The 27,125-nt window shown below is 38.5% G+C and overlaps 1 protein-coding gene across 2 annotated transcripts in view; it reads left to right on the forward strand.

The window, feature by feature from the left end:
- Nucleotides 1–6,469: 6,469 nt before the first annotated feature.
- PAFAH1B1 (platelet activating factor acetylhydrolase 1b regulatory subunit 1) overlaps nt 6,470–27,125 on the forward strand; it is a 73,795-nt gene continuing 53,139 nt past the window's right edge. The window contains exon 1 of one of the 2 annotated variants that reach the window (XM_027130660.1): nt 6,470–6,847. The gene's annotated coding sequence lies outside the window, so the exon portion shown is untranslated. Of the gene's footprint in view, nt 6,848–7,022; nt 7,677–27,125 lie in introns of those variants that run through there. The other variant, XM_027130661.1, reaches the window with a different exon arrangement.

The following is a 27,125-nucleotide window of genomic DNA, read 5'->3' on the forward strand; positions in this document are numbered from 1 at the left end:
GGAGCATGGCCTTGGGAGAAACACTAAAACAATAGACTATTTAGCAACCATTGAAAATTGTGTTTCTGAAGACTACTTAATGACATGGGAAATTGTTGATTTTTAACCTTCAACTAAAAACTATTAAGATTCAAAACTTCATTTAAACTAAGATCTTGATTTTGTGAAAAGTATTGACAATATCTGCAAAAAAAATGAAAGGTACATGTGATTTTTTTCACTGTGGTTATATCTGAATTATGGGATTACTTGAGACTTCATTTTCTTTTCATGGTTTCTGAATTTTCCAAAATTTTTGCTAGAGCATGAGTCATAAATAAATGAAATAAGGAAACAAACATATATCTAGTGAGACGGAAAAGGCATTCTCTAAAATAAGCAGGTGGTAATTTGTGGGCCAAACGGGCCTTCTGTCCTATATTAATTTCCTATCTCACCTGTCAGAGTGCTCCCACTAAAATGTCTGCAGTCCTAGAAGATGCGTAGGTGTTTAAAACGAACCCCAATTTTATAAGGAAGAAGTTTGGAACAAAATTTTACATACTTTTATATATACATGTATCAAAAGTGATTGTAGAGAAAAGAATATTATTTTGTTTATCTAAGTACTGTGCACTGTAGTCCGGGAAGAAATAGAAAATTTTAGATATGCAGCCATAATCTATTCACCTTTAAAGAAGGAAAGAGTTAGTGTACTAAATTTTTTTAAAATGAAGAAATGAATCTGTTGTGAGTTCTGAATGCTGTCAAAGATGCACAGTGAGATGCTGGGATAGTATGGCAGAGGGGGTGTCAGTTTGTGCCCCAAACTCTCTTTCAAACAGGGATGTTCTGTGTTTGTTTATATGCACATGGGCATTCTGTACAGTATATTGTCTGAAAAAAAAAGGCTTTGGAGAAAAAGAAAGTAAAAAAGCCATGATTTAGGTTATGTCTTGATGTAACCTAGCATTAGTGGTTTTTCCTGGACCTTCATTTGGAGACCTGGAATTCAGTCCTTCCTTTCTCTGAACAGTCAATAGGGGAAGAAGGGACAGTAGAAACAGCAACTGGGAGGGGGAAAGAGGACACTACTGAAGAGAGTCAGAAAAGCTCTCTTTGGAAAATGGTTTATGGTCTTGCACAAAGACAAATATAAGCAGCCCTTTAGCAAACAGGACAGACTAGTGATCAAGATACTCAAAACCTTCCAGTCCAGATTATCTTTCCCGTCTTAGAGTCTGTACATTTCTCCCTTCTTCCCTCTCCAACCCTTCACTCTCCCCACATCCCTCTCTCACATACATATACACTCCTTTTCATCTACCCTGGAATCACTTCTTGTTTCCAGAACTTGCCTTCCACACTTACAATGTTACGCCTTTGCTTAAACCACTCTTTCCACTTGGATCACCTTTCTTCTAGACCTGTACTGTCCAGTAGGATAGCCACTAGCCACATGGGCTACTAGAAATAGGGTTAGTGTGGATTGAGATACGCTGTAAATGTAAAATACACACTGGATTTCAAAGAGTACAAAGAAAAGATAGAAATTAATTTCATCTCTTTTAACTTTTTAAAATGTGGTCACCACAAAATTTTTAAAATATATATATTGATATATGTAAATGTATAAGGACATGTTACCTCAGCATTTGTGAATCCTAGTGTTGTAATGATAATTATACCAACTTCAGTGAATTTTTAAGGCAAATGTGTTTATTAGAACAGACTCTAGTCAAATCAATTATTTGATCAATTCTCTATTTTGCAGAGTAAAACCATTTCCAATTTTTCTATTTTCATTTTTATTTTAATGAAATTATTTTCACTGGGGAAACGTTCTTTCCTCTAATACTTTTACAAAGGAAGTTTGATTTACTTATCAGGGTTTTTCTTTCAGTCTCTCTTTTATTTTTTCTATTGCTGTGAGAACCCTTTCATGGCCATGATTTTCACCACATGCAATTTTCCTCGGTCAAATTTCACTGTGTGCAGTTTTAGCCATTGCTGCTTATATGCTATGCAAATCATTTCTACCAGTAATGTTCATTTTAATTGGATAAAAAACCAATTGTTTATATTAATTTTTAGACTTATTCATGAGAAAATAGTGGGGAGATCTCAAATAACCCAGGATAGTTCTGTTGTCCAAGCTTGCTTAACTGCATTGCTTATCCAATTTCTCCAGAACTTCTGATCACTCCATGTCTTTGGTGAGGCAAAAATCAAAGGGCAGGGTCAAAATATCCTAAGGAATTATTGTTATTCTTTTAGGTGTAGTAATGGTTTTGTGATTATGTTTTTTAGAAAAGGCTTTTTTTTCTTTTAGAGATACTAAACTGTTAATGAATGAAATAGTGTGATATTTAGAAGTACTTCAAAATAAGAAGGGGGAAATGAGTGAGAATATAAACGAAACAAGATTAGCCATAAGTTTATAATTGTCAAACCTGGTGATGAGTATATAAGCGTTCATTATATCACTCTGTCTTTTATATATTTGAAATTTTACACATTAAAAAGGTAAGATAATAGCATAATTATCTGTTTAAAGTCCTTAAGATCAAGACATAGTCAAAATGTGCTCTTTTTTTGGTCCTTACCTTTATCCACAGCTACTAAAATGAAATCCAAACTCCCTACTATGGTCTCAAGGTCCTGTACTATCTGATTCCAAACTGTCTCTCTGATGTTCTCTTCTTCTTTCTTCTCTGAGCTATTCAGGGAATAAAATGTGAAGGGTGTCCCCTGGACCAGTGCAGTCAAAAGGCCTCCTTTCTCACCATCATTTCATTACACCTGCCTGGACTTTCTTTAATTTCCTGGGACACAGCAATCATTTTCCTGCTTCAGGGTCTTTGCACTTGTTCCTTAATCTAGAATCTCTTGGCTACTCAAGTCTCAGCTTAAATGTCACTCATTCCTCAGAAATGTCTTCTTCTACCACACTCACTCATGTGGTCCTTCCTATTTTTCTCCATCAAACTGTTTATTGCCTTCATAGCTTTGTCATCTTTTTTCTGTCTTTCACCAGAATATAAACTCTATGAGCTCAGGGATTCTGTTTGTTTTATTCATTGTGTATACTGAGCACTCAGCACAGGGTCTGGTACATAGAAGATACTCAATTAAATATTTGTTGAATGAATGAATGAAAACTCTAGCCGTTTTTTTCGTTGTTTTTTTTTTGCGGTACGCGGGCCTCTCACTGTTGTGGTCTCTCCCGTTGCGGAGCACAGGCTCCGGACGCGCAGGCTCAGTGGCCATGGCTCACGGGCCCAGCCGCTCCGCGGCATGTGGGATCTTCCCGGACCGGGGCACGAACCTGTGTCCCCTGCATTGGTAAGCAGACTCTCAACCACTGCGCCACCAGGGAAGCCCTCTAGTCGTTTTTAAAAAGTCTGCTTTAAATCACCTCCTTCATAAAGCTTTGAGTCCTCTAGGTGAGAATTAATCTTTTACTTTACTGGGCGTACAGGCATGAAGGGGAAAAAAGCTTGTTTTACCCTTTGCCTGGTCTACTGAGGTGACATCTAGAATGAATCTGATACATCCTTTTGTATTGTTTCTTTATGTTAGCACTTTAAAAAATTATTTTCTATGCGCGTGTGTGTATATATATATATATATATGTATGTATTTTTTTTTAAGGTTTCAGATTACCAGGTGCTGCTTCTAAATATTTCTCCTATGTCCAGGCTGTGCGTTTCACCTCCTTTAATAGTCTGTCATTTATTTCTATGGCCTCCCGACGTTCATGACACATGAGGGTGTCATGATGCTGAGATGAAGAATGACTGGTTTAGTTGCACTTGCCCTCACTGACATGTCCATGCTTTGGGGAAATGCAGGTACACAAATTATTTAGCCAAAATCTCCTAGAGTGAGTCTTGCCAGTTGGTTCATGGTTTTCTTTCAAATGGGACATTGATACACATAACTTGTATGCCTGAAAGCTACCTTCTCACCATTTGCTAATTGCTTTCTATCAGGTACACACATACAGTGATGTATGTTTGCCTATAAACAGAGGACAGTTTCATTCTCAAAATAATGTGTTAACATTTGTGCTCATTGTTAACAGATTTTTGCTTTGGAGCTACTTTTAGAAGATATTTTGTCCACTCCCCAATAGCAATATTTTTAGAGTGCTTCTTCCAGTCAGCTTATTTGCAGAATTGTTTAAACTAACACTAATTTTACTGCAGCAACTGAAACAAATGTTTCCATTTTGAAAATGTCTGCTGGAAAAATAAAGATTTGCAATTCAAATGAATGGGGAGATTGTAAGATTGTGTTAAGTAAAATCGATGTTTATACTTATTTTTTCAAGAAACATCACCCAAAATATTCATTATTAAATGTTTCCTGGATGGATGTAGTAGGTTCTGTATAAGTCCTTATGAATTATGGTTAATAGCATAGATGTCCTAATTCTCCATTCTCAATAGACAAGTGTTTATTAAGATGCATCTATCATTTTAGCAATTGAAAAGAAAGTGCACAGAACCAGAACACATCGCTCCATATCAAGTTAAGCACATAACACAGTTTTATTTCTTTTCAGAAAAATTATAATCCAGGGAGAAAGCTTTTATGCATTCCTCCCAAGGGAGTCCGTTGTTTTTTGAAGAATTGCTATACAAATAAAACCTGATCTCAGTTTAATTCATAATTACCTAATACACATTTTAAAGTATTCTGAATACCTGAGTCTATGAGCTCAAGGTTTAGGGGGGTTAGTGCTGTTTGTATTAAATCAGTGTTTATCAATGTGATTCTGATTTCTGGGCAATTTTGTTGGCTTTTAGAACATTGATTTAAGAAATAAGAACTGATATACTCAGCTGATTAAATCTTAATAGCGTGATGTCAGGCAATAATAAATATTTTAAAAGGTAAAAATGAACCAGCTCTTAGAACAGGGGATGTTAATTTATTCCATGTTTATTGACTGTTATGGACGTGGCACAGACCAAACTTCTGTTCCTCTCTTGCTGTCCTTACCCAGCTAGAGAATCCCAGAACTGTAAACCTGGAAAAAACATTCCAGAGACCTTCTGATTTCCTTCCCTGCCTTCATAAAGGAGAGAACCCAAACCCTCCAGGCAATTCACTCATATTCTTCTTGAACACCTGCAGGGTTAGAGATACAATCTTTCTTGATAAAAGGAAACTTCTTTGGGTATTAAGTAACAGTAATTGCTACATGAGTTACCTGTGAGTTACCAGTATATGGTAACCATTAATTACCATATACTGTACACATGCAGCATCTCCTAATTCTCACAAAAGCCTTACAAGTTACTTATTAGGTCTATTTTATAGAGAAACTGGGGCCAGAGAAAGTAATTTACCCAAGGTCACAGTTACACATACCCAAGTTCTCTCTCTCATTAACCCAGCTGCTTCTCAAAAGCAGTGTATGTATTTACCTAAATAAAGGAAAGCAATAAAATCAATAAACACAAGCCTAAACCTATGTTTTAGTAAAAGAGTTTCCTTGGACAATACAAATTAGTGATGAGATAATCACACTAAACAACTCTTACTAAAAGGATATTCCACATTGGATAATTCAGAACCTCAAACCTGGCCGCTTTTAAATCAAATGTCTGTGTGCAAAACACTGACTACAAATCCCCAAGACCTGTCCTCAGTATTTCAACCCATAAATTAGCAAACACACCCACGCGCGCGGCCGCGCGCGCGCGCGCTCAAGCCTTGTAGGGATAAAGTTCCAGGTCTTTCTTTGGGCATCAGTTTCGAGACTTCCAGAGTCGCAGATGTGTGTGTGCGTGCGTGTGTGTGACTAAGGAAAAGAATAGCTGAATCACATCTAAAAGCGAATTCTCCCAATTAGAAATCTATAATAAAAATGAAGATAATTAGGCATTCCATCAGCCTTTCAACCTCAACAGCTCTTCTCCCCAAGCCAAGCCAACCTTCTCCCTTCTCCTCCCCCCCGCCCCCGGCCCCTGGGAAATAAAACCCAAAGGCCGGAGGTAGAAGGGGCGACATCCTGGTCCGGGCTCCGCTTTCTGAAGCCTATCGCGGCCCGGAATCCACCGGGGCCAGCTTGTCTCTTCTGTTGGCCGGGGGGAAGAGGGGAGAGCGCCGTTCGTGGCCAAGACCAGGGCGGGGACGTGAAGAGAGCCGGAGTTCGTGAGGGGCCGCAGCAGTCAGACGAGGGTCTAGGAAAAGGGAGCCGAGAGCCTTTTTCCAGGTTACAGAGGCGTGCTGAGGGCGAGAAGAAGCGCCTCGCGCGCAAACTCGTCCGTCTACGCCTAGGTACCGCCAAGCCGCACCGACAACCCGCCGCCTAAGCGGAAGGCTGCGCGGCTGAGGGCCCGGCCAAGGCCGGCGCATGCGCCGCAGCCCCTCCTCCGCTCCGGGACCCCTCCCTTCCCCTCCCCTCCCTTCCCCTCCCCTCCCTCTTCCCCGCGGGTCTGGGGCGGCGGCGGCGGCGGCGCGGTGACGTCAGGGCGTTGGGGCAGCTCCTGTGACAGACGGAGCTGGAGCGGCGGGGCGGCGGCGGAGTCCGGCGGCCGAGATAGCGAGTGAGCGAGCGAACGAGCAGCGACGCCGGGGTCCAGGGAGCGAGAAGGAGAAGGAGGGGAGCGCTCGGGTGCGAGCGGGAGAAACCGCGAGCGCCAGGCGTGGGCTCGAGCCCCGGAACGGCTGAGGAGCCCGCCCGCTCCCCTCCCCTCCCCCTCCCCGGGACAGGGCCCAGCGCGCCATCCTCCCCCTCCCTCCTTCCCTCCCTCCCTCCTTCCTCCCTTCCCTCTCCCTCTCCCCCTCCCCCGCCGGTGGATGGGAGTGAAGGACGGAAGAGGCCCTGCGGAGGCGGCGGTGCAGCGCTCCGGTAAGGCGGCAAGGGTCTGCGTCCTCCCCTCTGTCTTCTCCACCGCGCTCCGGCGGCTGCGGGCCGGGCCCGGCGGCCTGACGATGTGGCTGCGCCGGTCCCCTCCCTCCCATACTCCCCTCCCCCTGCCGCCGCCTCCTCCTTCTTCTTCTCTTCTCGCTCTCAAAATGGCGGCCGCGACGGCCGTTGAGTGAGAGACACGGGAGGAGGGGGGACAGGCCGGGGAGGGCGCTGCCCTCGCTCCCCTCCTCCCTGGCTCGGGTTCGGGGGCTGCCAGGGCCGCCGCGGCTCCACCCGCGGCCCTCCCTGGGAAGGGATCGCCCTCCTCCCTTGGTGACTTAGCAAGAAAAGTATTCTTGGGTAGGAAGGGCGTGGAGAGCAGGTCTCTCTCTGATCTTGGGGAAAGGGTTCGGCCCTCCTCTCCCCCGCCGCGGAAGGCGAGCTCCGCAGTCCCCACCCCACCCGCGGCTGGCGCTCAGGGACTGGGCTCAGCCCCAAGCCGCCTCGGCACCCACAGGCCTTCAGGCGTTCTGTCCCCCACCTGTCCTTAGGATGGGGTTGACCTGAGAATGATGGTCCAGCCCTTCCCTGGTCCCCCTGTGCAGTGGTCCAGCCTCTGCACCCACTGAGGAGGAGCGGCACGACCCACCGAACCATCCGCAGCACCCACCCACCAAATGAGGCAGGATTTTCTTTTCTGCCGCCGGCTCCTTCAACGGGAGTTGCCTTTTGACGTTATAGCACTGAGCTTCGAGGCCCTCAGCCATTCTCCTTCTAATCTAATCTCCCCACTCATTTAGGAAACGCAGTGCCTTCCGTAGCCTCCCAGGTGAGAAAATGCCTTTGAGGTGGTGGGCAAATTTTCACTCTCTCTCTCTAGACAGAAGAGTGGAGAGGAGGAGGAGGTTTTCAATATCGTGAGACAAGACAGAAAGGTGCCTTGGCTTTATTTGTGATTCTGCCTTTCTTCGGTGACTTAGCAAGAAACTCCTTGGGAGCAGGGCAGGAGATTTTCTTTTGGGGTTGGGGTTTGGGTCCAATTTATATCAATCCTTTGGTTAAGAAATTGTGCTTTGGAAGCGAAGAACCAGATTTGTGGTTTCGTTCTCAATGGGCGATGTCATGCGAAGGTCCCCCCCTCCCCCTTTCCTTAAGAGGCAGTCGGGAGAGAATAAAGATATTACCGATGTTCCGACCTTTACTTTAACACACAATCCTTGAGATTTATAACGTTTTAAAGGCTAAACAAAAAATTTGTGCCATTTTTGGTAATTCTGTTTTTGTTGGGAGGTGGGATCGTTTTGTGTGAATTTCATTTTGAGGCTAGGGCGGAGGAGACAGTGCTTGGGCCTTTCATACCAGTAATGTCATCCCTCCCCTTTTGCCACAGTAGTATTTGCTTGAAATTTTTTTTTTTCTTTTTTTCTGCAGCAAGCTTGATTGCTGCAGGGTCCAGTCTTTTAATCGGGAAAATTTCCTGGTTGGGTATGTCGGTAGTGATATAATGTTGAATATATTAAAAGCTGTTACTTAAAAAATTCTGATTTGGGTCTAAGGCATTAAGCTAGCTTTTAATCTCTCATGGGTATCTTTCAGGACACAGTTTTGCAAAATAATTGGCAGTTGCAAATTGCAGTTTTTATTAAAGCAGAAGAGTAATCTGTGTTTAGGGTGATTTATTCTTTCATGTTCTATTATAAATGATCATTGTTTGGATTGTTCACAAGGGGAGGATCTCCTAAATGAAACAAAGCTGTTATTTTTATAAATCAGAATGGAACTTAATTTTTCACAGAATATTTCTGTATATCTTGATTTTGATGGAGTTAGCCCTATTTCGGTGCCTCTCCCACACCTTTTTTAAAAATGGGCTAATATTTGTGGTTGCTGTGAACAGCCATTGAGCCGAGGAGACTGGGTGGAGTAAGAGAGCAGAAGCTGTGAAATGCTAGATTGCCCTTTCATAGCATTTTTCTCTTGCTTATGTTTTGTAAGGTTATTTGATGCTAATTGGTACTACAACAAAGGCGTTTCTCTGTAGTAAATCTTAAAATCTCGTGTTTTTAGTTTCCACCTTTTTTGCAAGGTGGGTATTGAATGATTGGGGTAAAAAGCAATGTCCCTGCTCTAAAGCAAATACTTATTGTCTCTATGTATCTGTACGTATACATACACACACATATTTATACACACTTCTTAATGTTTTTTATTGTTTTAGTTAAGTAAGTGTAGATCAACGAATGCCAGAAATATTTGGCAAAAAATAGTAGTAGGAATATTGCAAAAATCTAATGAGAACATTGCAGATGTTTTCTTTAACTTTAGTTTGCATTAAAACAGTAAATCTGTGATTTCTAAATAATGAACATCAAAGTGAGTAAGAAAGGATAAGATAATTTGTGTTAAATGCTCTTTATATAGACCCTTTCTCTTGTGTTGTCCTTTGGAAGAGACCTTTCAGTAAGGTACTACCGTAAGAGAGGGTAGGTCATTTTAATGTCTTGTATCAAGCATTCATGTGAATAGATGGTCTCAGAAGAATGTCAAATTCATGTTGTAAATGTGATTTTGATGGGCCTTATGACTTTGTCAGTGTATGATATATTTTTACATTTTTGTTATTTTTAATGTGATTAGAAAGTAGAAGGGTTCATGTGGTGAGGAATGAGGTTAGTATGATAATTCACTGTTATGTGTCTAACATATCCCCACCCCTAGTATTTCTAGCTCTAAAAGCATACTAAGAGCTGAGATTTTTCAGTAGATTATTAGTTGATTAGGAGTTTAAAATAATTTTACTTAAGTAAGAGAGCTTTTACTTACAAATGTGTATCTATGTGTGCTTCTGGTACATGTGGCAGAATCTTTTGCTTAATTTGGAGAGCAGTTTTTAAAATTCTTCATAATTCTATACTTATAAAACTTATAATGAGATTGGGATGGGTTAATTTTTTAGTAGACTTACTTGGTATCTTTTTTTCCAGATACAATTACTCTGGTATATAAAAGATTTAGAGATGTTTTCTGGAAGGGAAAAATAAGTATCTGATAATTTTTGGTTTTCCAGCTAGAATATCCGTGTTTCATTGTCTATATTTTTTCAGTGTAAGTGTTGCTCTCTCTTATGCAATAAATAATACTGTATATATGACTTTACCTTATGGCTCATATTTTCAGTGTCCAAGAAAATATAGGACCTTACTTTTTGTTTACCTGTGGTTCATATTATTCAGAATTTGTCATCTTAATCTCAATAGGTAAGCCATAGAAACTGTGGCAGTTGTCAGCATTAGGATGGAGATATCTTAAAAAACAAATCCAAAACAAAATCTTAGGGCAATCAGAGTGAATTTTCCAGTTCTTCCCATTGAGTTCTAAAGCAGTGAGTCATGCACTCTTTTGCCAAAGGGACTTGAGGCTCAGTTGGTTTTAAACCACGCCTGTCATGTCCGCTGTGGTCCTAAAAGAGATTTTTTTACTTGGTTGTAAGTTTCTGTTGTGAAAATATTTCATTATGATGGGTAATCTGTTTTTATGCACTTTAGAGAGAGAGAAATAGTTAAAGTGGGAATTCTTTGCCACTTTTACTATACAACTTTTTTTTACTTTAAAAATTGCTCTATTTAAAATAAAACTAAACAAAAACAAACAAAAAAACTGATGATATAGGGACTTCTGAAAAGAAAAAGTAAACCTATTCTCCTGAAGATGCTTAGCTGTAGAGTGAATCTTAGTTGCTGAAGTCCAAGTGTTTTGAGAAATCTGTATTTCATGAAGAAAGATGCTATATTACATAAGCGTAACAGGTAACTGCAGTGAAGGCTTTTTGAATTCTTTTAGCTTTGTTGCTGGTTTGATATGGCATGTTGGCTAGTCATTTAAGTGGAACCTTAGTTTAACTTCTGCTGTGTGTATAATTTTTAACCTTGCCACGGCAGTTACAAATTTTAATTGATATTGGTGAAATGCTTTATAGTCATTGGATGCAGGTATCATAAGGGCTTATTATTTTGATTTATTGTTTTCTCTTTAAAAGTTGGTGGCTTTTAGTTGAAACTTACCTATTTAGGATTGATTTGTGGATTTGTCAAGGATACTTCTGGAAAAGTATCCTCTAAAGTTATTGTCATCTAACATTGTTGTAAACCTTTTCCTAGAACTTTGTAAATATATTGAACATGGCATTTGTTCTGTCAGCTGCTTTTTGAGATAGAATAGTATTTTTTATGGATGAGAGAACTAAAATTCAGAGAATTTCTTTTCCCAAGGTCACATGTTGGGTTAGTAGCTAGAATGAGGTAAATATTGTAGTCAGTGAATCACTTGGGTATTGCCTTGCATGATCAAACAAACATTCCGTTTTCTTTTGACAGAATGGACTCTTTTCAAAACTATTTTTATGTTTGTTAATTTCTTTTCTAAAATGGTGAAAACTGGTGGCATTTATTGCCTGCATCATTTAAATTGGCATTTATTAACATGGTCTATATTGTAACTATTTTGCTTGCATAAGGCATTTGAATAGGGACTTGCAGAAAATGCCTAATACTGCTTTATAGTAATATTAATAAGTAAATAAGTACTTGCTGCATACATACAAGTAGTAGTAATAATATCAGTAAATCAATATTAAATCTATTTAAATACATACAAGTGGTATTAATAAGTAAATAAATACTTTTTGCATTTGATTGAATATGGGGTTATGTGAAAGGAAATGAGATATCCTATAGTTCTTTGTAGTGGCTAACTTCCAGTGATCTCTCTGGAATTAAGGTGAAGGAGGGAAAAGTGTTCATACTTCCTTTACAGAGATTTTATGTTGTCCCAGGAACAGGGTCATACTTATGACATAGTTGTTTCAGGGCCACAAAACTCTCACCTATAAGAAATGAATTAACCCAACTGGATAAATTACATTTGCGTTTCTGTTCTTTGCATTTTGATTAGCTGGTCCTTGAGCGCTTATGTGCTGACAAGAATTACTGACAGTTAACTGAGGCTGTTAAGAAATTTTCTGAGAGACTGTCTTTTGATAACAGTGAAATTAAGAATCTGGGAAATTTTTAAGGAATTTAATTGAAAGCTTATGTTATTAAGGATTTGCATGTTGTGGATTAAATTCACTTTTAATCTGCGGCAAAGAATAAAAGGATATGATTTTAGTATTTTGTATGCATAAGGCATATATTTTATCTTTTCATCTTCCCTTCCATAGTTGTTTTTATTTTATCAAAAATGTGCTGACTGCAGAAGAAGGGAAAGTGAAGATAAAAGAGTCAATTGTATTGGGAATTCCTTGGCGGTCCAGTGGTTAGGACTCTGCGCTTTCACTACTGGGGACCGACCTGGGTTTGATCCCTGGTGGGGGAACTAAGATCCAACAAGCCATGTGATGTGGCCAATAAAAAAAGAGTCAATTGTATTGATTATTATTATTATTTTTGGTTAACTTATTTCTTAAGGGTGGGAAAAAGCTATACATTTAACATTATCAGAGAAAATTAAATAAAGCTGTTGACTAAAACCAAAAATGAATATTTTAGATTATAATCCTAACTCAACAATTTATCAGCTATGAGCCTTGAGCAATAAGCCTCAGTTTCCTAATCTATAAATGGATAACATTGACAGAATGTAACTCATAGGGTGGTTGCTATTATTGGATAAAAGGCCTGTAAACCCTTCAGTAGATATTTTTCATTGTTAGAGACTTTTTTTAAGGAAGAGAATTAACATACAATTTAATCATAAATAAGCAGTTATTAATACATTAATATAGCTCTTATAGTTTTAAATGTATTTCTTAAGAATTAGTATTAGGGATTCTTTCCCCTTTATCCATTATGTGTATCTGAAACCAGAGATGACTTCAGAGTTTCTTAGTAGGGCAAGAAGTGCTATGTAAATCAATGCCAAATGGACTAATTCCTTTTTTTAATATAAAATTATATTGCTCATAAGCATGTTATTTAAACTGCAGAGTACATTTATATCTTTATTTTTTTATTTTTATTTTTTTGTGGTACGCGGGCCTCTCACTGTAGTGGCCTCTCCCGCCGCGGAGCACAGGCTCCGGACGCGCAGGCTCAGCGGCCATGGCTCACGGCCCCAGCCGCTCCGCGGCACGCGGGATCCTCCCAGACCGGGGCACGAACCCGCGTCCCCTGAATCGGCAGGCGGACTCTCAACCACTGTGCCACCAGGGAAGCCCTATATCTTTATTTTAAGAAAAATTTTGTTTGTACTTTTAAATATTATTTAAATAATCCCAAACAGTTTTTTCTGTTTTTCTTTCTAAAGAAACCTTTTTATTTTGGAATAGTTTTCGATTTGTAGTCAAGTTGTAAAGATAGTGCAGAGAGTTCTTGTGTATACCCTGCATCCAATTTCCTCCATTGTTAACATCTTACATTTCTGTGCTACATTTGTGAATCTTGGTATTTACTATTAGCTAAACTCCAGACTTTATTTGGATTTCACTGTTTTTCCATTAATGGCCTCTTTCTGTTGCAGATTTAATCCAGGGTACCACGTTGCATTTGGTTGTCTTTTATCCTCACTCTCCTCTGGTCTGTGATAGTTTCTCAGTCTTTCCTTGTTTTTCGTGACTTTTACAGTCTTGAGGAGTCCTGGTCAGGTATTCTGTAAAATGTCCTCCACACTGGGTTTGTCTGGTGTTTTTTCATGATTAGATGGGTTATGGGTTTTTGGAAAAAATACCACAGAGGTGGAGTGCACTTGTCATCACATCATGTCAGAGGCTACATGATATTTCATCACTTGGTTAACGTAGTGTTTGCCAGTTTTCTCATAAAGTTATTATTTTACCTTTCTCTTACTTTATCCTTTGGAAGTGACTCCAGTTCCATGTCGGCGGTGGGGGTGTGTGTGGGGGAGTGTCTGTTTACATATGTTATTTGGAATTCTTCTGTAAGGTGGATTCACCTCCTCTTCCCCATTTATTAAAACAATTTACATCTTTATTTTAACTATCAGGAAAATTTTGTTTAGAATTTTAAATATTATTAATTTAAATAACCCCCAATTTTTTCTAGCTTTTTAAAAATATAAAATATTTTAACAGTGGTTTGGAGAATAAAGATCCGAGAAAGCCTTTGAAGGAGCTATGTTTAAGTGAATTATATATCCGTCTAGAAATTACTCTGAGAGTAAAGTTCAGTGTTGGGATTTTAGAGAAGAGCTCCACATTTGGGGGCTTGTTTGGAGGGAGACTGCTGTAATCTGAGAAGCAAAGCAAATAGGGTATCTTATTCATTGGTGCTGTGCTAGTATTTGAATCCTCCTTGTTCTTCCCTTTCCCTCAAAAAGCTTGTAAATACTGCAGCAGAAAAGACGGTATTTTTGACCAATTGGACTCTTATTTTAAAAACAGAACTGGTAGATCTGTGTCCTGAAAGATATTTATTTTACCCTAAGGAGAATTTATAACTTGAGTGCAAGGTAATTCTTGAGAATTGCAGTTATTACAGTTCTTTCAGTTGTTTTTATATCTTGCCCTTCCATTGTATCACTTGTACAGAAAATATCATTGGGCTTCTACTTTAAAAAGGAACTTATTCAGTACCATTACATATTTTTGTTTCTCTTTTAAATTTTCATCAATTTTTCTGTCCAGCAAACATTTATTTAGATATATTATATTCTAAGCATTGGGGATACAAACATGATTGTCAGCCCTTGCCCTCAAAGATCTTAAAATTTATGAACACATATTTAACATGCAAAGGTAGCATAATAGTGCTATAATCAAAATATGTACTTGGTGAGATGAGGGCCCAAAGTTTTCTCTTTCTTTAAAATATTTATTTATTAATTTTGGTTGCACCAGGTCTTAGTTGCAGCACGCAGGATCTTTAGTCGCGTTGTGCGGACTTCTTAGTTGCAGCATGCCTGTGAGATCTAGTTCCCCAACCAGGGATCGAGCCCCGGCCCTCTGCATTGGGAGTGAGGAGTCTTACCCATTGGATCACCAGGGAAGTCCTGAGGGCCCAAAGTTTTCAAGGAGGTCTTCACGAAGATGTTGGTTAAACATTTTTGAAGAAATCTTGTCATGTTGTTTGGGGAGTAATTTGTACCTAGTCTCATAAGTACACCTTGGTTAGTGAGGGAAGTTACATGTAGCTGTAGTTCAGTATGGCTGGAGTGATTGGTGAGTATAGAGGAGTGAGAGCATTACCCTGATCTGGCCTGTGAAGTGGGTTGGCACATGGACCATCTTCGTTTGCAGACTTCATCTTAGACTCATACAATAAAAAGCAATAAAAATTCCGTGGTGGGGAGCACCTGGGATATCTGCATTGTCAGTAAGCTTCCTAGTTGAGAAGCTTACTGAAACCAGTTTTTACCCTTGAGGTGCCAGAGGATGATTTTAAGTTATGATAAGTGACATCATTAGATTTCCCTTTTAAAAAGCCTACTGTCAGCATTGTGGAAGATGCAGCTGTGGAGTGGATGGAGGTAGATAGACTTGTGGAGACTACTTAAGAGGCAGTGCAGGTTGAAAGAATGGATTTGAAAGGGATTGAGTATGTATAAATTAGTAACCAGTTTGATATGGGAAGTAAGAGAAACAAGGAATGAGGAAGGTGAAGAATTGAGGTGTTTTTTGTTTTGGGCTGTTGAGCAGATATGGGTGTTCGGAAGGAGCAAGAAAGAGTTGAGGAGAACCAAGGTCGGGGGAGGTTTTTTTGGTTGTTGTTTGTGTGTGTTTTAACAGGATAACCATTAGGTGTATTGGAGACTTGAATTCTAAGATATTTGGTGTTTTCATGTTTTATATGTCTACCAGTGTAATTAATAGTAGAACATTTTTGTTTATTATTTCTTATGACGCATTAAAAATTCATTCTTTCATCAGAGTGTGTTCAGTGCACTCTGTTATAAGAACTGTGCTGAGGTGCTAGAAAGTACTCCAGACGGGACAGCAGCAGTAAAATCATAAAGGTCACAAAATGAGGAGAGGGAAGGCATGCATTACAAGGTGCTCAGTGTTACTGGAGTTTGAGCAAAGTGGGGCTTGGTTAGAAATAAGACTTGAAATGTGGGAAGGGACCAGATACTAATCAAAGACCTTATAAACTGTGTTAAAGCATGTGGACTTCAGGAAATAGGGAGGCAGCATAGTGCAGTGAATAAAGGCCCCAATTGTGGAGCCCAGATGCCTGTGTTCAACTCTGCTGCTTACATAGCTGTGTTACATTACACACACACACACAAACACACACAAACAATATAAAAGCTCGTTATTTAAATTCTCATAGGTAGTTGTGAGGAGTAAATGAACACTTCTAAAACATTTAAAGCAGTGACTAGCATATAGTAAGTGCTATTTAAATATTTGTTAAATAAAAAATAGGGAGCCAATGAAGGGTTGTTTTTAAGTAAGGAAGAGATATGGTCGGATTGTATTTTAAATAGATGATTCTGGGGCTGAGTAGAAGATAGATGTTAATAGGCCAAGGCTAGGTTTAAGAAGACCTGTTGAAATTGGTCCAGTCCAGGTGAGAGATGATGGTGTGAACTGTGGTAGTACTGTTAAGGGTAGACAGAGAATAATTCAACAAATATTGAGGCGGTAAACTTGGCAGATCCAGGTAATTGATTGAATATAGAATAAGAAAGAAAAGAGTCAAGGTTGATTCCCACATAAGATATTATTTCTAACATTTTTAAAGCAGTATTCATTTCAAGCACTTTGGATCTTAGATGTCCTCTATGCTAGTTATATTTGAGGCTTTGGTGTATGTTATGATGCTTCCATAAAAATGAGAAATAATGGCCTGAGATAGTTTTTAATTTCTCTTAATGTATAGGCCTTTGCTGTTTTTCTCAGTATGTGGAGAGAAGTGTCTCTTTAAAGATCCACTATTATGTGGAAAACTCTCATTTAGCCCATGTCCAAAGAGCTAGAAAGCTTAAATACTGATTTTTTATGTTTTTATATTATAACTTTATATTAAGATTTGTGATTATAAAAATATAGCACCATAGTAATGCTGTAAAAATTTGAAGTGACTGCTGAATCATTAAAGAGGTTAAAATTTGTTATTTCTATTATATCTAATTTTTCATTGTTTATTCATATATGGTAAATAACTTTGATAGGCAGAACATTCATCACCTGTTCATTCCTTTGATAAATCTTAACTCCCCAAATCTAGATTTGTCAAATTTTAAGAATATTTTTTCTTGCCATTCAGTTTTATAAAAAGGGGAAAACTTGGTTGAAGTTAGAACTTTCTTGAATTTGAATTTTCTCTAGATTCTTAATGAAATTATTAAATGGATAGGAAATTCAGTGTCCTTATATAGTATTTTAAATCTGGGTCCTGGGTTGTAGTGGTGTACGTAGTGTATGATGTCTGTCAATTACGCTATTGCAGGGCTCATCAAATCTCCCCACTAAAGACAGTTGAGAGGGATGATATTTAAACTGAATCTTGAATGAATAATTGGAGTGGACATGGGAGAAGGTCATTTGAGGTAGAGGGAAGAGCAACATATACAGGTACAAAAGCATGAAAAACTATTATGTGTATGCTGGAAAGTAGTTTGCAGAGGGCATTGTAGGGTACATGTGAATATGAGGCTGGAAAGGTACATATGAGCCAGATTGATAGAATTTACCAATTCTGTGTGGTTTGTAGGCAATTTGGAAGACACAATTTTAAGCAAAGGTGAGCATTATGATCAGGTGTATTTAGGTAGTTTATGTAGGTGGCAGTGAGGAATACAGATGGGAGTTTGAAGGTCACTTAGGAGGCTTTTTCAGGAAAGAATGATTAGTGCTTGAAATAAGACAGTGACAATGAAGGTTGTTGATTGGAGAAAGGCTTAGGAGGTAGAATTGTGAATGAGTAGTCTGTGATGAGGAGAGGGAAGTATTAGAAGACATCTCAGATTTGTGGCTTGGGTGTCTGGGTGGAACTGAGAAACTGGGCGTCATTAGCCATCCATAGTAGAGATTAAGAGGAGGAATTATGTGTGGGATATTACATAAAGTACCAGATTAATTTTCCTGAACCACGGTTCTCAAGTCACTTTCTTGCCAAAAACCCATTGCCAGGTTTTTACTATATTTAATCAGCTTTGTATATGAATAAATGCAAAGGGTACCTTACTAGAAACATGGTATTTAATAGATGTTTGTTTAATCCTAAATGGACACTCAAGGTCTTTTCTTTGGTGTCGTAGCTCACTTGCTTATTCTTTTTCTTCTTGCCTGTCATGTATCCTATGATCCAGCCTTATGAAGATACTTTCTGTTCCTTATGGCATTTTCACTCTTTACCACTCCCTCCCTTCTCTTTTTCTCTGTGTATCTTCTGACCTATGTATCCTTCAAATCTGCATACCAGGTTCTCCTTTTCCAGGCAACCTTCCCTAATTTTTTTTTTTTTTACCTGAAAGAAATTTTCTTTGAATTCATAATCTTAAGGTATCTACTATTTTTGTCTCTTATTATAGCTTATATAAAACTTTATCTGATATATCAAGTGAGTTAATGTATTTAAAGAGCCTAGAACAGTACCTTGCACATAGTACTCAGTAAATGGTGGCTGTTATTATGGTGATGTTAAGATGATTAAAACAAATTGATGTAATAGTAATAGGGCAGTCTGCCTTTACCTTCTGCCTTCTTGTGATGGCAAAACTGATTCGTTCTCTGTCCTTGGACACTAGGAAAGCAGTGTCTTTTTTACATTGATAATGTATATAGAAGTGCAAAAGGTACTGTGCCGTATCATCTTCAAAGTGAAGTTATTCTCTTTGTACATGTTCACTATTCTAGAACTCTACTGAGGGAAGTAAAATGGTAGACAAGCCCTTAACACTGATTATCTCGTTAAGCTTCACCGCAGTTGTTTGAGTAGGTGGTGGTGTTAGCTCCAGTTATATGTGGGCAAACAGGCTTAGGAAGTTTGAAGATTGCCCAAGGTCAGTTTGTAGGTGGCCGAGTTGTTATTTGAACTTCCACTATTTGACTCCAAAATTCTACACAGTAGGACCTCAAAAGTATAGGATTTATTCCTTCATTGCTTTCATATCATCTACATATTCAGCTTGTTTTAAGAGGGCCTACCATGGGACGTATACATAGGAAAGTACTTTTTGTTTTTTCTTCTAAATTTTTTTTTACATATTTATAGTTTGTTTATTTTTGTCATGGAATATGTCAACCATGCAGGAGAAGTACCTGCAGTGATATAACAAAATATCCACGTAACTACTACCTGAATTAACAGATGTTAACATTTTATCATATTTGCTTTAGAGTTTTTGTGGAGTTTTTGTTTGTTTTTTAAAGAAATATGGCATTACAGTTAGAGTTGATATCCTCTTTCTAATCCTACTCCCCTCCCTCCCTGTTCCCAGTGGTAAAGTTCCTCCTAAAGTTTGCATATATTCTTTTGTTCTGTTTTTATACTTTTACTATACATATATGTATGATGCATAAACAATGTACAATAATGCTTAGAGTTTACTTGAATGTTATACTGTATACTATTCTACAACTTGTTTTTTTCACCTAAAAAATGTTTTCTAGATGTATTGGTATATGTAGATCTAGTTTATTATGTTAAAGAATTTCTTATATATAATCATACTATAGTTTATACCTACAGTACAGAAATAGGTCTTTAGATTGTTTTCAGATTTTCACTATTACAGACAGTGCTGCAGTGAACATGGGAAAGGTATCTGCAGATAAGATGATAAAATTGGTTTTTTGTTTTTTCATTGCAGAGTTTATCTTAAGGTTAATTAAATATTTGTTCTTTAGTAATTTTTATGCTTTGAATTCAATAAATAGAATGAATAATATTGACATTGATTTTAGACCATAAATTCCTAAATTTTGTACCACTTTCCTCAGTCTGTTCAGCTGTTCAAAAACCTGTGTTTAACTCAGTATTGAGCCAGGAGTTGCACACTGGTGGCCTGTAGGACAAACTAAGTGTAAATGCTTGGCCTTGTATCGTTAAAATTTTTTTGAGTCAGTACTTTGGAGTTAGGTATTTTGTGTAAAGTCTCTATTTTTGGATTATCCTGAAAAATTAGAAGCGTTGGCAACAGTGGGGCCCACATTTTCCCATGGCAACAGTTGGCCTAAGCTGAGTCACAGCTGCCCTCCCTTATGTTTTTTATTTATTAAAAAAAATTATTTATTTGGTTGTGATGGGTCTTAGTTGCAGTAGGAGGGCTCCTTAGTTGTGGCATGTGAACACTGCATTGGGAGTGTGGAGTCTTAACTACTGCTCCACCAGGGAACTCCCACAGCTGCCCTCCTTTAGATGGGCATAAGCTCTCCAGGAAAACAAGTTCCTACCACTTCCTGTTACTGTTTATTATTGCCCTTGCACTGTTGTTTATAGTGAAGAAATACTTTTCTATTGATGTTTTTATAAAAAATGGGGGGAAAGTGTAGCTAGACAACTGCAATATTCAAGAAAAGTAGAATAGCATATTTCTCTGGAAGTGAAGAATATTGTAACATGATTAATATGGAAACAAAATGAGTCTTGTATGGAAAGATCACAGCCTTTCCTGCTTCACTGGTTTATATTACCTTCATTGTTTTGAGTTTGTGATCTCTGCATTTTGTGCACATAGCTGTGAGGGCTGCCACATAGTGAAGTTGAAGATCAAAAGGATATGAAGATGGCTTGTAAATTGTGAAGTTTTGTGCGAATGCAGGATATTTACCTGTTCTTTTAGCTGTTACATACACCCTTGTTCCAGAAAGATTTTAAGCAGAGGGGTTGAAACTGGTTTAATCTTCTAAACCATCCTACCTTTCAGCACTGTATTAAGTACCTTTTTCAGAGGCTACAAATGGATGGTCGAGGATTTGGATCAGAAATGTGTTTTGTCTGCTCAGTGTTTTTGTTTTTAATTCGACTTACTTTAAAAACCCAGTTCTACCACTGTTGCCTTATTTCTAGCTGATTCACACTTTTACCTGCCTAGTCTCTGTAAGTATTTGATTTGTAACCTATTTAAGGCAATTTATAAAGATGTATAAACTAGAAAATACCACAAATTAAAAACAAAGAGAAAGAAGAAACGAAAACAAAGGGTAGGGACAAAATGGAATGAGAATCTAGGCCACAAAGGTCTATCACAATGGTCTTGTTGCAGGCAGAGAGCACAGATTTGACTCTGAGCTTTTCTATGAGGTGACTTTTTCATAAAGTCCTTAAGATAAAAATAAACAGTTCAGAAAGTTAACTAACTTGATGCTATCAGACTATAACTTCTCATAGGGGTCCTCATAAAGAGGATTATGTGTAATTATCATTTCCCTCATCAACATCTCTAAGGTAGATGGATGTCTAGTATTTAACAGCACTCAATATGGGAAGACCAACCACATCACATGAGAGTCAGTCTGAATGAGTGGGTAGGTTGTCCTTTGGTGTCTGACCAATGGATATAGTTTCCCTCAATCCAGTTGTTGATATTTATTGAGATTAAGCTCCTTGACAAGTACCTAAAGTGCAGGTGTTCCATATATCAAACACAGACCATTCATATGTAGGATTTAAATATTTTTGTGAAAACTTAGTTTTACCCAAATAAAACTGGGATTGCTTGAAGGTTAAGATTCTTCTTAGAATCTGCTACATTCCTGTCTTGTTTGAAGGTGGACAGAGCAGTATTCTTCCAGAGTATACAAAACTGGTAAAGTCATTAAGAAATAGATTTAAAGAAAAAGGGGGTCAGTACACAACTCTGTTTCATGCTGCTGGAAATTAATTGCTTCAGCAGACCATTCCTGTGAAAATGGACTCTTGGTGGTTTTTAGCATAGATTAAATGTAAGGAGGTATTGTTTTTATTTATGTTTATAATAGATATGGTCTCTTCGCTCAAGAAACATATTAATATGTGGCTCTGCCCCTTCTTTCTTTCCATGTGCTCGATTCCCCAAGTAAGATTTTTTTGTTCAACCCTACTGGAACTCAGTTTTTTATGTTGTTACCTTCACTACTGAATCTCTTGAATTCAGTGTTTATACCACTCTGTTTTCTTACTGATGACTGCCCTTTGTATTTCTCAGTTTGCCATATGTAGCCTCAACTTTTTAGCAATACTGTATTTTTCAGCTGCTTAAAATAATTTTGCATTTGGTTATTTTGTATTCATGTTATATTCAACATATTATTTTCCCTTCCTCTAAAACCTGCCTCAAAAAACTGCCAGTCATTTCCATCTTTAGCCTTTCAGTTTATAAAGCTGACTCAGTCAGTCCTGGGCTCATGTTATATACTTTATCACCTCCTTTCCCTTCTCCACTCTCCCATTTTACTCTAACTAGATTGTACATTCTCTTAGGGGGGTGGATTGCATTTTATTCACCTTTATTTATAGTAAAACCTTATATCACAGAGCCTAGCAGAATAGTCAATGAATGAATTAAAGGATATGTATATATAGCTCACATCTTCAACCATATTGTAAGTTTCTTATGGACAGGGACTATCTCTCAGCAGTGCTTTTAGGTCACATGTAGTTTTCCATAGATGAGACACTTAAGTTACATGGAACACAGATATGTGTTGTTTGATTTGAATACTTGGCACTTGGTAGATCCTCAGTAAATAAATTGAATAACTGACACTGAGAATGTAGTTATTTCTCATTATTTGTTTCATTGGAGGCAAGCATTGGTGTGGATAGTAGTAAACTAGAAATCAGTTCGAGAGACAATGGAAGTTTTCCAGTTGGATTGGCACAACACCTGGACAGTGGCTTTGGTTGTAAACAGGGGATCCACCGTTAGGACCAAATCATATCCTTGAGAACGCCATCTTTAAGACCAAGAGCAAGTAGTAGTAGACCAGGTCAAAAAAAAAATTGCACTCTTGCATAATTGCCGTTTGACTCTAAAGCTCTTTTTTTCCCAAATCATTCTCACTGCTTCCATCCTAGTCCAGGCCTCTTTTATCTCCTAATTGTAGCCTTCCCTTGTTCTAATATCTCCTATACATCTCCAAAAAAATCACCACGAAACATCAATTTTAGAACATTGCTCCCTTGCTTAAGAATTGCAGTGATTTCTGCATTGTCATAATTCCTTTGGGCTATCTGCATTAATATTCACCATAACTTGTACTTAAAAAAAAAAAAAGGTACACAGAACAGTATGTTTTCTGTTATTGTTGGTATGCTTAGAAGTATTAGTAAGCTTTTTTCCCCTGAATTTTAAGGCAGTGGATTTGTGTGTGTGACTTAGTTTTGATTAAAAAAAAAAAAGATATACAGGCTGTAGCTATGTTTGTCTAATTGTCACTTGAAAATGTAGCCTTTGTAAGCAAAAGCAAAAAGAGTAATATGCATGGTAGAAGGTTAAAAGGCCTTTAAGTTTTAAAGTTTTAGTATTAAGTTTGAGACAGTCAGTTGATTTTCTACAGGATTTTTAAATTGGTATACTTTCTCTGACATATATTAATTAGTGTTAAATCTTTTAAAAGAAAAAAATTACATCGAAACCAGCTCCAAGCAGCTGGACTTTGAATGTATTTTATTGCCCATGTTTCAGAATTTGATTTTTGGGAATTTTAAAAAAGAAAGCTGAGAATAAAGTGATATAGTGTATCTTTAGTTCTGCGAACATGGTAAATCTTTATCTCAGTTTTACTGTGATTCCTATAGCAGACATTTAGAAACACTTACTCTGTACCTACTGTGTGTTAATTACCATGCTATTTGGTAGAGATATAATGAGGAATATGTCAGGGTTGCAGCTTTGGAGGAGTGTTGTTGAGGAGACATCAAGGCAGATAATTACCGTGTGCCGTGAGAAGTGTTAAATATGTGTATGTACAAAGAACTATAAAATCACAGAGGAGCGAGTTACTCTGCTTAATTTTTTTCTCAAAACTATGTAAATAAATCCCGCAAGTTCTCTTTTTGCTAGCTGCTGAGAGCTTGCTAATGGTGTTTAAACACCATTGATAAGCATTAGGTTGAACCTGTGTAATTGCCATTATTGGCAATTTTATATGGTTTAACTCTAATAGTATTTCAGTATGGCAATTAAAACAAGAAAATGAAACATGCTTAATGTCTTTTGCCAATACTGTTTGACAGTTGTTAGATAATTGATATTTTATTAAAATAAAGCTTTGAATATTGAATAAATGTGCCATTTTTGGAAAACATTTTTTTTGTTTGTTTCTTTTTTGTTTTTTTGCAGTACGCGGGCCTCTCACTGTTGTGGCCTCTCCTGTTGCGGGGCACAGGCTCCGGACGCGCAGGCTCAGCGGCCATGGCTCACGGGCCCAGCCGCTCCGCGGCATGTGGGATCTTCCCGGACTGGGGCACCAACCCGCGTCCCCTGCATTGGCAGGCGGACTCTCAACTACTGTGCCACCAGGGAAGCCCTGGAAAACATTTTTTTTTTTTTACAGTCATTTATTTATTTTTTTTTTCGCGGTACGCGGACCTCTCACTGTTGTGGCCTCTCCCGTTGCGGAGCACAGGCTCCGGACGCACATGGCTCATGGGCCCAGCCGCTCCACAGCATGTAGGATCTTCCCGGACCGGGGCACGAACCCGTGTCCCCTGCATCGGCAGGTGGACTCTCAACCACTGCACCACCAGGGAAGCCCTGGAAAACATTTTTTAAAGCTCATTTGGTTTCTCTTTTTTAAAAGATAATATATGAAAGAATTTTAGTAACTATAAATTGCTGTGTAGTTATTTTATAATTGCTTGTAACCATGGAAATATAGTTATTTGATTTGGAAAGTTTTGCTTTCATAGCTTGACTCCATACAAACATCTGTTGGGTGCTAGATACTGTACCCGGCACTAGAGAGGCAAGGAAATTCAGTTCAGTGTTTGCCCCAAGGAGATCAGTCTGGTACTAGAGACAGCATGTATATAGTTACAAAGATTGTGGGAGGCAGCACAGGGTAGAATCAGTGATTTTTCAAATTTATTTTAACAGTGGAAACTTTTCCAAAGAGCTTTTATGCAGAAATCCAATATATAAACATAAAAAACAGAATCCTGCCTATTTGGCCTCCTCTCTGTCCTCATTCCTACTGTTTGAAACCATTGGTGTGGAAGTCAGAGACAAATCGGGTTTGCATCCTGGCCCTGCCACTGTTTAGCTGTTTGACCTTGAATACATGCTTTAACCTTAGTGAACTTGTTTCCTCAACTGTTAAATAAGTATATTAGTTTTTTTGCTGGGTGTTGTAAGAATTAAACATTGCAGGAAAAGGGCCCAGCATATAAAGTCATTCCGTAGATGGTAGCTATTAGGATTATATGTACATGACACAGTGAGATTAAAGAAGAGTAGGGAGTAGGCTAGCTAAGGAGGGCTTCACAGAGGTGGTGATGCGCTGCCTTCAGGCTGAATCTTTTTTAAAGTATTTATTTATTTATTTATTTTGGCTGCACCGCGCCTTAGTTGAGGCATGTGGATTTCTTAGTTGTGGTATGGCTATGCGGGATCTAGTTCCCCTACCAGCGATTGAACCTGGGCCCCCTGCATTGGGAGCGTGGAGTCTCACGCACTGGACCACCAGGGAAGTCCCCTTCAGGCTGAATCTTGAAGGGAAATGAAAAATTGCAAAACATATGGGTGAGAGGCATGCACCCAAAGTGAAATATATCCATAATGAAGACTTCGGTATGTGGAATGCTGCCTCATTATCCCTTTCTGGAGATAAATGGCCTCACCTGAGTTCTACATAGCTTTTCCTTACAGTCTTTGACTCACACTTTAGTATTAGGCTGGGTTAAGCCAGGGTGAGAGTCGCTGACTTTCCTTGGTTAATTAAATTGGCTACTTAACTAAAGGAAAAAGTACTCTAAACCTGAATTTGTAAGCCGTGTCTTGGTTATAATGTAATGATGCATTTATAGACAAAGTCCTTCCTAACTGCAGTTGCATTAGTGTACTGAAAATTAGGATCCCTGTGTCCTCCTTTGAGGTCTTAATATAGATCTTTGTAAATGTTTACTTCAGTAGGTAGGTAAGGGTTTTTTTTTTGCCTGAGATTCAGATATATGAGACTACTGCTGTGGATAAATTGCAGGTGGATGTATTTACTTTGGATTTTGAGAAAGAGAACTAGCAAATTAGTTTCTAGAAAAAGCTGATGAAACATCACTGGATGCGTTTTCTACCTCAACAATGATTTTTCTTTTTTAATTTTAAAATTTTATTATTTTTTAAAATGTTTATTTTATTTCTTTATTTTTTGGCTACATATTTTTTGGTCTCAGTTGTGGCATGCGGGCTTCTCTCTAGTTGTGCACAGGCTCTCTAGTTGAGGCACACGGGCTCAGTAGTTGCGGCGCACAGGCTTAGTTGCCCCGCGGCACATGGGATCTTAGTTTCCTGACCAGGGATTGGTCCCCTTCATTGGAAGGTGGATTCTTAACCACTGGACCACCAGGGAAGTCCCCTGATTTTTCTTTTCTATAACAATCAGATTTTAGGCAAAACATTTCAGTGTGATAGGCTAACAAATGGAGGTGTATTAAACAAAATAGAGAAGATATGGAAATATCTATCTTAGTGTCTTTCTGTATCTCCTTTTGTGTGTGTGGGGTGTGTGTGTGTGTGTGTGTGTGTAAAATCATACAGCACTTACTGTTCTAAATGTATCAACTCATTTAATCTGCCTGACAACCCTATGAAAGAGATATTACTGTTAATTAAAAATAGACTATCAGATAACTTCATTTGTCTAGATAAGGGGGCTTGCCATACTATGGCTGGCAAGCCAAATTCTGACTTCTACTTTTTTTTTTTTAATGATGAGAGATTACATCTATTTATTTATTATTTTTGGCTGCATTGGGTCTTCGTTTCTGCGCGTGGGCTTTACCTAGTTGCGGCGAGTGGGAGCTACTCTTCGTTGTGGCGCACGGGCTTCTCATTGCAGTGGCTTCTCTTGTTGCGGAGCATGGGCTCTAGGCACACAGGCTACAGTAGTTGTGGCACGAGGCCTCAGTAGTAGCATGCAGGCTCTAGAGCGCAGGCTCAGTAGTTGTGGCACACGGGCTTAGTTGCTCTGCGGCATGTGGGATCTTCCTGGACCAGGCAGGGCTTGAATCCATGTCCCCTGCATTGGCAAGTGGATTCTTAACCACTGTGCCTTCGTGCTAAGAGTGATTTTTACAGTTTTTAGTAGTTGGAAAGAAGCAAAATAATATTTTGTAAAAATTTTTATACAATTTATTTTCTAAAATAATTTCAAATTTTAATTTTATAAATCAATAAT

This window comes from Aethalodelphis obliquidens, unplaced genomic scaffold (assembly GCF_003676395.1).
Source record: "Aethalodelphis obliquidens isolate GAN/ISIS:26980383/991018 unplaced genomic scaffold, ASM367639v1 scaffold38, whole genome shotgun sequence".
Lineage (NCBI taxonomy): Eukaryota > Metazoa > Chordata > Mammalia > Artiodactyla > Delphinidae > Aethalodelphis > Aethalodelphis obliquidens.